The sequence below is a fragment of the Marmota monax genome, unplaced genomic scaffold (genome assembly GCF_021218885.2).
Source record: "Marmota monax isolate L192 unplaced genomic scaffold, Marmota_monax_Labrador192_F-V1.1 WCK01_AAM20220418_F8-fsc00415, whole genome shotgun sequence".
NCBI lineage: Eukaryota > Metazoa > Chordata > Mammalia > Rodentia > Sciuridae > Marmota > Marmota monax.
The window spans coordinates 27,428-36,208 of record NW_026694342.1 but is presented as its reverse complement, the minus strand read 5'-3'; the positions used below and the strand labels follow the sequence as shown (position 1 = coordinate 36,208).

General features: G+C 46.0%; 1 pseudogene; it reads left to right on the top strand.

Annotated features, from left to right (window-relative positions):
* The first annotated feature begins 4,366 nt into the window (after positions 1-4,366).
* On the top strand, positions 4,367-7,378 carry LOC124109165 (histone H1.10-like; annotated as a pseudogene).
* Positions 7,379-8,781: the final 1,403 nt, after the last annotated feature.

The window sequence follows — 8,781 nt, the reverse complement described above, 5'->3', positions numbered from 1 at the left end:
ATAAACTGACTAGCATAACTCCTTCTGTAGGGGAATTTGTATATTATTTCCAGAACCCCCTGGGATACCAAAATTTGTAGATGCTCAAGTCCCTTATATAGCATCCTCTTGCATTTTAAAAAAATTGTCCTGGGGATTGAATCTGGGACCTTGAGCATATTAGACAACTGCTCTGTCAATGCCCTATGTCCCCAGTCCTTTTAAAAAACTTTATTTTGAGATAGGATCTTGCAATTCTGCTTCAACCTCCTGAATAGCTGTAATTATAGGCATGCACCACCACGCTGGCTTGCTCTTCCATATTTTATTATATTTATTTTTAGTTTTTAAATTTAACATGTGAAGACTTAAATTATAATGATAGGGTAGCACAGTTTTTTTTTGATACATATGTAAATTGTGTAATGATTAAGTCGGGTTAAATATTTATCACTTATTTATTTTTGTAGTTGTAGGTGGACAGCATGCCGTTATTTTATTTGGTCATTTTTATGTGGTGCTGAGGATCCAACCCAGGGCCTCACATGTGCTAGGCAAGCGCTCTACCACAGAGCCCCAGCCCCAGCCCCGGCCCCAGCCCCCATTTATCACTTATTTATGGTGAAAACATTCAAACTCCTAGCTTTTTGAAATATACAGTATGTTATCACTAGCTATACACATCTATTTATATAACAACATAACTGAAGTTCTTATTCCTATGATTTTTTTTTACCCATTGATCAATCTCTCCACATCCCTTCCTCTCTGTTTCTCTTCCCCAGCCTCGAGTAAACATTCTATTCCCAAGCAATCAACTTTTTTTCTACATTCCTATGAAATCAACTTTTTCCCTCACAATTGAGATCATGCAGTACTTGTCTTTCTGTGCCTTCCCTGCATTTTTTAAATAATCTCTAGATTGTTAATATTGCCTAATACATGTAAATGCTATGTAAAAAGTTGTTATCATATATTATTTAGAGAATAATAACAAAAAATCTATATGTTCAGTACAGACACAATTTTCTTTTTTTTTCGAAGAAAAATGTTGATATGCAATTAATTGAATCCATAGATGTGGAACCCATGCACATGGAGGGCTTGTATTGATAAAATTACAAAAACATCCTTTGACCCAACCTCTGGGAATTTTTTCTGAAGATACAACTCCAACCATAAAAAGTACATATGCATTCAGTTTTTCATTATCATGCTGTGATCATAAATAGTAAAAACAACATAAATGTCCCTATATAAGGGATTGAATAAATCTTGACAGTTCAATTTAGTTGCAAAGAAGGAGGAAGATCTTCATGAGTTCTTTTCAAGATACATCGTTAAGTGCAAAAACCAAAGTGTAATAAGTATATGTTATGTTTTGTGTAAGAAAGATAAGGATATAAGACAAGATACATGTATCTGCTCATCTGTGCAAAGTAAACAAGCACAGATTACCCAGAAATGAATGAGATTATTTACCTATGGAGGGTGGGTGGGAATAGAGGGGAAAGAAGGCGGTGTGTGTGTGTGTGTGTGTGTGTGTGAGAGAGAGAGAGAGAGAGATACCAGGGTATAAAGGAAGAAGAAGATGGGACACTACTCAGTATATCTGTATAACTATGAGTCTTAGAGCCACAGTAATGTTTCCATATGTTACTATGCATTTTTTGTAGCATTTATGTGTGCTAAATATTATATGTAGAGAAGATTTAAAACATGCAGGAAAGGCACAGAAAGACAAGTACCACAGATCTCATTCACATGGAATATAGAAAAAATCAAACAGGTTTTGAGGAGAGTTCAAAATGGAATTCAGTAATGAATGAATGAACTGTATTTCAAGTGAATAATACAACCACACTGGCGGGCGAAGAAAAAAATAACTCACTTAAGTTACAGCATTGTGATGGGCTGCCATACAGGAACTGCACACACACACACACATTGAGTCTGGTTAGTCAATTTGTTTTTCACAGCTGTAGGGGTTAGTGGTTTGGAAACTATGTTATGTGTACATGAGGAATGAGAAGATAAATATATTGTGGATGTTCAGATCGAAGATGGCGGTGAAGGGAGAGCATTACCCCCGTGTACCGCGTCACTGTGCGGGAGAATGACGAGTTAGAACGGCTAAAAGCTATCTTGTTAGGAATTTCCAGCAAAATTGGGGTGCTCCAAAACCTAGAGGAGGATTTCCATCACACGAGGATCAGCTACGGGGGCTCAAATGCAAGAGATTTGTCCGCACGGAGGGTCACGCTGCTTATTCAGCAAATTGCCCCACGGCTAGAGTCTGTGGTGCGCGCTGGGAAATGAGGAGATAGCAACACAAAGATACAGCGCTGCAGTTTCTGCGGGCTTCTGCCAGCTGTGCAATCACCATACTCAGTGCTGAATTCTGGGTTTGAGACGGGGAAGGAAGCGGTCCAATTCGGTTCTCCACACCGGTCAGACTACAGAGGAAGCCAGCGGCCACCATCTTGGAGAGCTGACGTCACCATCCCTGTTTTCGACTGATTGCAGCTCATTCAGCCATAGAACAGGTAATTTCAGGCTGCCATTCGCCTGCGTCTTGCAGACAAATTACTCAGGCTCAGTGCTAAAGAACCCACGGAAACTGCTTCCTGGAGCCTGCTCATATCAGAACATACACCGAGCCCGGAGCGGCCGAATTCCGGCTCCCGGAACTGCTCTGGCCCAGGGCTAAAGAACCCGCGGAAACTGCTTCTCGGTCTGAGTCCTGCTGAATACTGTGGAGGTAAATACCAACCAAGTCTTCATAGGCAGTGGCAACAGGATTGAGACGGGGCTTGTGAGGGCCGGTCAGGACTCACCCGTTGCTTTGGTCACCCGGCAAAGGGAACGAAATGCTGCCATTTGCATGGGATACCAACATGGCAGAGATCTGATGTCATCAGAAAGCGGCGGAGGAGACAACTTCATCCATATCAGCGGCAACAGAAACAGTTTGTCTCCTGGTAAAGAAAGTGAGTCACAAACACCCGAGTCTCTCTCACTTTGTCATCAAGCCAGAGGGGCAGAGCAGAGCCACCGCCTGCGCCCGGAACAGGCCCAGCGGCCTGCCAGTGTGGTAGTCACGTAACCCCAATTGGAATAGGGGCAGGGCAGAGCCGCCGCCCACACCTGCAAAGTAGGCAGACCTGCAACAGACCAGCGGATCAGGCCCAGCGGCCTGCCGGCGTGGTATACACGTCACCCCAATTGGAGTAGGGGCAGAGCAGAGCCACCGCCCACACCCAGAACAGGCCCAGAGACCTGCCAGCATAGTAGTCACAACACCCTAATTGGAGTAGGGGCAGAGCAGAGCCGCCACTCGCGCCCGAAAGGTAGGCAGACTTGCGACCGACCAGCGGAACAGGCCCAGTGGCCTGCCAGCACGACAGACATGTCACCTCATTTGGAGTAGGGGCAGAGCAGAGCCGCCGCCCGTGTCTGCAAGGTAGGCAGACCTGCGACGGAGCGGTGGAACAGGCCCAGCGGCCAGCCGGGGTGGTAGGCACGTCACCCCAATTGGAGTAGGAGCAGAGCAGATCCTTCGCCCGCGCCCGGAACAGGCCCAGAGGTCCACGGGTGTGGTAGACAAGTCACACCAATTGGAGGAGGAGGCAGAGCAGAGCCGCCGCCTGCGCCCAGAATAAGCCCAGCGACCTGCCTGCGTGGTAGACACGTCACCCCAATTGGAGTAAGGGCAGAGCAGAGCCGCCGCCTGCGCCTGCAAGGTAGGCAGACCGTTGCCCGACCCTGCAAGAGAGACATTTCAACTATACAAGAGACCTGCGACCTCACAACAATTTGAGGAGGGGAAGAGCAGAGCCGCCGCCCGCGCCTGCAAGGTAGGCAGACCTGCGACAGACTGGCGGATCAGGCCCAGCGGCCTGCCGGCGTGGTACACACGTCACCCCAATTGGAGTAGGGGCAGAGCAGAGCCTTCGCCCGCGCCCGAAACAGGCCCAGCGACCTGCCGGCGTGGTAGTCACGACATCCCAATTGGAGTAGGGGCTGAGCAGAACCGCCACCCACGCCCGCAAGGTTCTTAATAAAGGTGCTATGAAAGAATGTAAGACAGGAAAACAATTAAATATTTTTACTGTGAGTCACAGGTTGCTCTGCTGTGCAGAAACTGAGGATCCCAAGCAGGCCCAACTCCAGAGAACCAGGAAATGTTACTTTTATCATTCAGGGATATAGCCATTGATTTTACTGAAGGGGAGTGGGAATGCCTTCAGCCTGCTCAGAAAAACTTATATAAAGATGTGATGTTAGAGAACTATAGAAACTTTGCCTTCCTTGGAGGAGAAAGATCTCTATAGGAATCTTCTAAATAAAGAATTCTGGTTTAGCAGAGCGCAGTGCTGACGCCCAGATGGCACAGCAGTCTCAGAGCAGCGGCAACAGCAGCATGCGTCAGCCCGAATTCCCCCTAGCATTCCCCGAGACCCCAGCTGCCTGGGACCCTCACCCCAGACCCCCATCTTGCTTGGCCCGCCAGGCCCCAGCCCTGCCGCCTGGCCCCAGGCCCCGCTGCAATTGCTCCGCCTAGAGCTGCTGCACACCCGGAGCCGCTCCCCCTCACCTTGCCTTCATCTTCCTGGCTTGGCCCCCTGGCTGCCAGCCACCAACCCGCTGGCCACCATGTCAGTGGAGCTGGAAGAGGCTCTGCTGCCCACAGGGGCCAAGGGGCCCAAGAGGGCAGCCAGTGTGAGTGGCGGCTGCTGCAGTTGGCAACAAGGCCCGAGTCCACCCAAAGCGAAGGAGCAGAGGCAAGAAGAACCAACAGGGCAAGTCCAGCCAGTGGTGTGGTTCGATCAGTAGAACAGCCCACCTACCTCAAGTGCTCGGTGGGCACTGATGGAGAACGCAAGGCTGCTGCAGATCAAGGGCACAGGCGCCAACAGCTCCTTCAACTCAACCCCAAGAAGCTGGAGGCCAGTGAGCGGTGCACCCTCCCCCGCGCCTGCTGTGCACAAGCCCAAGAAGCCAGAGGGGGCCTCATTGTGGGGACCCTCGACCTGCCAAAAGTGCTACAGCCGACAAGCACACGCCCAGAAGGCTGCTGCCAAGGACAAGGGCAGCGGCGGTGGCGGGAAGAAAGAAGGTGAAGAAGGCGGCCAAGCCCAGCGTCCCCAAGGTGCCCAAGGGCTGCAGTTGAGCACCAGGCCCGCCCGCATCCAAAGTTGAGGAGGACTGTCCCTGCAGCAGTGTGGCCTCCCCTCCACTCCCCTCCCCCATGCGCTGCGGAGGCTGCTGTTCCCGGGAGATTTTTGAAACAGCTCCCAGCATACCCCCATTGGCTCTGGCCCTTGGCAAAGGCCATTGCCATGGTTACCGTCTCCCACCCGGTTGCCAATGGGCTGGCCGCAGTTGGCCCCCTCCCTCTACCCACCTCTGGGCTCACAATTTCTCTGTAAACAGGGCAGCTTGGCTCTCCCCTCTGCCGCGTGCCTCTGGGAAAGTGCAATAAAAGATTGTTGACCTTTGCAAAATATAAAATAAAAAGTATTCTAGTTTAGACAGAAGGATTTAGAAGTTAAACGTGGTGGGACACTGTAATCTCAGCAGCTCAGGAGGCTGAGACAAGAGGATCTCAAATTCAAAGCCGGCCTCAGTGATGGTGAAGCACTAAGTAACTCAGTGAGACCCTGTCTCTAAATTTATAGGGCTGGGGATATGGCTCTGTGGCTGAGGTCCAAGTTCCATTTCTCAGATGTTGAAGGTTGAACACCTGAAATGCTGAGGAAAGTGTAAAAAGCAAGTTTTATTTAAAGGATAGAACAGAGATAGACTTCTTAAGAGAGAAAAGGTCCCACGGAAGGGTGGCCAAGGAAGTGGGGGTATTTTGCTGCTTTTATACTTTTTAGAATTTCTTTGTACTCATGGTGTTGTAAGGACAAACGAGGCAAGGCACCAAAGATAGCAGGAAACAGTTTTATTTAGCTGCAGCCAGGTTCAGAGGGCACACCTTTTGCTGTAATTAATCAATCCCCTGAACCCCAAGTTCAGGGAGTTTCAGAGTTTTATACCCAGCATATAAGGGGAGGGGCTCAGAAGTTCAGAGTCTGCAGAAGTTCACATAAATCAGCTTTTTCTTTCACTGTTCTGGGCAAGTTAATTCTTCAAGGACAACACCTGGGAAGGGGAGAGCTTCTTCTCCCCTTTCTTTCCTCCCCTTGCAAGCTGTTACCATGGAGCCCTTTTGTAACTTATCTTAAAAATGTAGACATCTCTGTGAAGCCCAGCTCAAGGCCAGAGTCCTTGTTTGCACATTTCCTCAAAGTACTATACTGGATACATTTGTGAAAAACTAATAAGGGGGTGTCCAGCACCTGGAGTGCTGGTATCTTCTTGGTCAGTGGCCAAGTAAACAGGGTGACAGAAAAATAGGAAGTTTATCTACATTTAACTCTTTCGAAGAGACTCTTTTGCTGACAGTACTAAAATCAGCCATGGTGAAGAGGGCTTATCTGTGGAGAAAGGGTTTACCACTTCAAAATAATAGTAAAAATGTGCATAACACAGAGTATATCTGCAACTTAATTTATTTTTTTCCCTTTGGTGTTCATGGTTTTTAACCTAGACTAAACCCAGACATTTTTTGTTTTTCATGAAACAGTTTCTTGATATGAAAGCAAGAGAACAAGATAGATCTACTGGAAAAAAATACTTCCTCTACCAGCAGTTTGACTAAACACCTGAAGATATTAGAAGATCATTATTTTATTGTTTTCAACATGCCAAATCTGTTCTCTATAAACCCCCACATTAAAGGCTGAAGTGGACAAATCCACACAGCACAATAGAAACCACACAGAGATAATGCATTTTCAACTGTGAACCAATGGTTTCTGGCTCTTCTAAACTGTACAGTCACCTGAAGGGCTCTTTAATTTTAAAAAAAATGTATTAAACAATGTAATCCATATCCTTGGAGAGGAATCCAGGCATCAGTGTTTTTGAAAGATTTGAAAGGAATTATCATCCATAGCAAAACTAAAAGCCACTACTTTAAATAAACATTTGTGATGAATGAGTTGCAAAGACACATAAGGTATGTGCTCATGACTTTGGCCACCAATTTGCCAGTTTGTTTTTTAGTTTGTTTTTTAAATATGAAAAATAACCATGATAATCAACTAACAAATAAAAAATTTTATTTAAAAAAAAATAAAAAAATAAATATATTGTGGATGAGGGGCATCTTGAAAGGATACAAGAACCAACTTGCTTTTGATGGCTAAATCTTGGGCAACAAAATTTGAACAACCAAATAATGACAAAATGTGTTCTACTCCATTAAGTAAGAATACCCAGGAGAATCCTATATGCAGTGGAATCTCTGTGAAATGTAGAAGGCATGGTAGCAATGGAAAAATGATCAGTAGGCAACACCTGCCGCAGTCCAGCTGGCTGCAGCAAAATAACGGGGGGGGGGGGGGTGACGAATAACTTGTGTACGTTGATACAGCAGGAGTGGGAGCCGTTTATTGCAGGACAGGAGCAGTATTTATACATTCCACACAGCTTATCTTATTAGCATAAACTAGATACATCAGTCAACCAATAAGGAATCTCCACACTTAATAGCTCGCTTTTGTTACTTCTCAAACCACTCCCTCTGGCATTTTGCCAGGCACCATCCAGACTTGTTTACGAACTCTAACATTCCCCTGGCTAAATGCCAGGTGTTATTTTGACTTGTTTACAGACTCTAACAAACACCATAGGAATAATTTTTATAAGAATTATAAGAAACATTTTTGGGTGCCAAAATAGTGGATACAAGTGTGATAGGAAACCTGATTTTGCTTGGCTTAAAAATATCTCCTCACAAGATACTCACCAATGGCTAAAGGAAAAGTCGACTATGGTAGGGAAACCTGGCACACACCACTTAACCAAGTGACCAATTAAAATCACCAGTAATAAGACATATTGACCTCGTGTATCTCCTGATACGATAGACTAGGGCAGAATGTCACTTCTGTGGGATTCTTGTTGATAATGCATAATCTCAACCTAATCATGAGAAAAGATCAGACATAAAATAATTGCCGACTACTTTTCAAAAGTGTCAAGGCCATGAACAAGAAGACTGAAGAAGAGTCATAGACTGAAAGAAAATAAAGAAATATGACATCTGGATGCATTGTGAGTTCCTGATTTGAATTTTAGATTAGAAAAAAGGACCAGAAGTAGCATTTCACTGATGTGATTTGAACAGTTGTACTGTGGTTATAGAAAGTGTAAACATGAGTGTCAGGTGAAGGGTACACGGAAACTTTTATTTTTGCCATCCCTTGTAAGTTTAAAGTTTTCAAAGCAGAAAAGGTGTAAAAATACATCATGGAAGTTCTATTTTGAGGGGGATGGGGAACACGGTGTGAGCCAGCTTTTACGTAACTTCAGTTCAGGAAGGGAGATAATCTAACTGATGTGTTATAACAATAGAGGCTCAGGGGCCGTGGAGCCTGGGTCAGTGGGTGAGGTCAGAGAGGGTTATCCTGAGGAAGTGGTGATTGAGATCTGAAAAGGGGGAATCAAGTAGGTGAGGGGAGGGGAAAAGGGTTTCGAACAGGAATAGCAGAGGTGGAGGCCCTGTGTCACAGGAAGCATGGTGCCTTGGGGGAACTGGACCCAGGCCAGTGTGATTGGTTTAAGAGGCCGGGAAGATAAGCACAGACTACTTCACCCAGAGCCTTTCGGTTCATGGTTGATTTTTCCTGACTAGCAAGTCCAACTTCCTGTTTAAGGTCACTTGAGAGATTTCCCTTGACAGAGTCA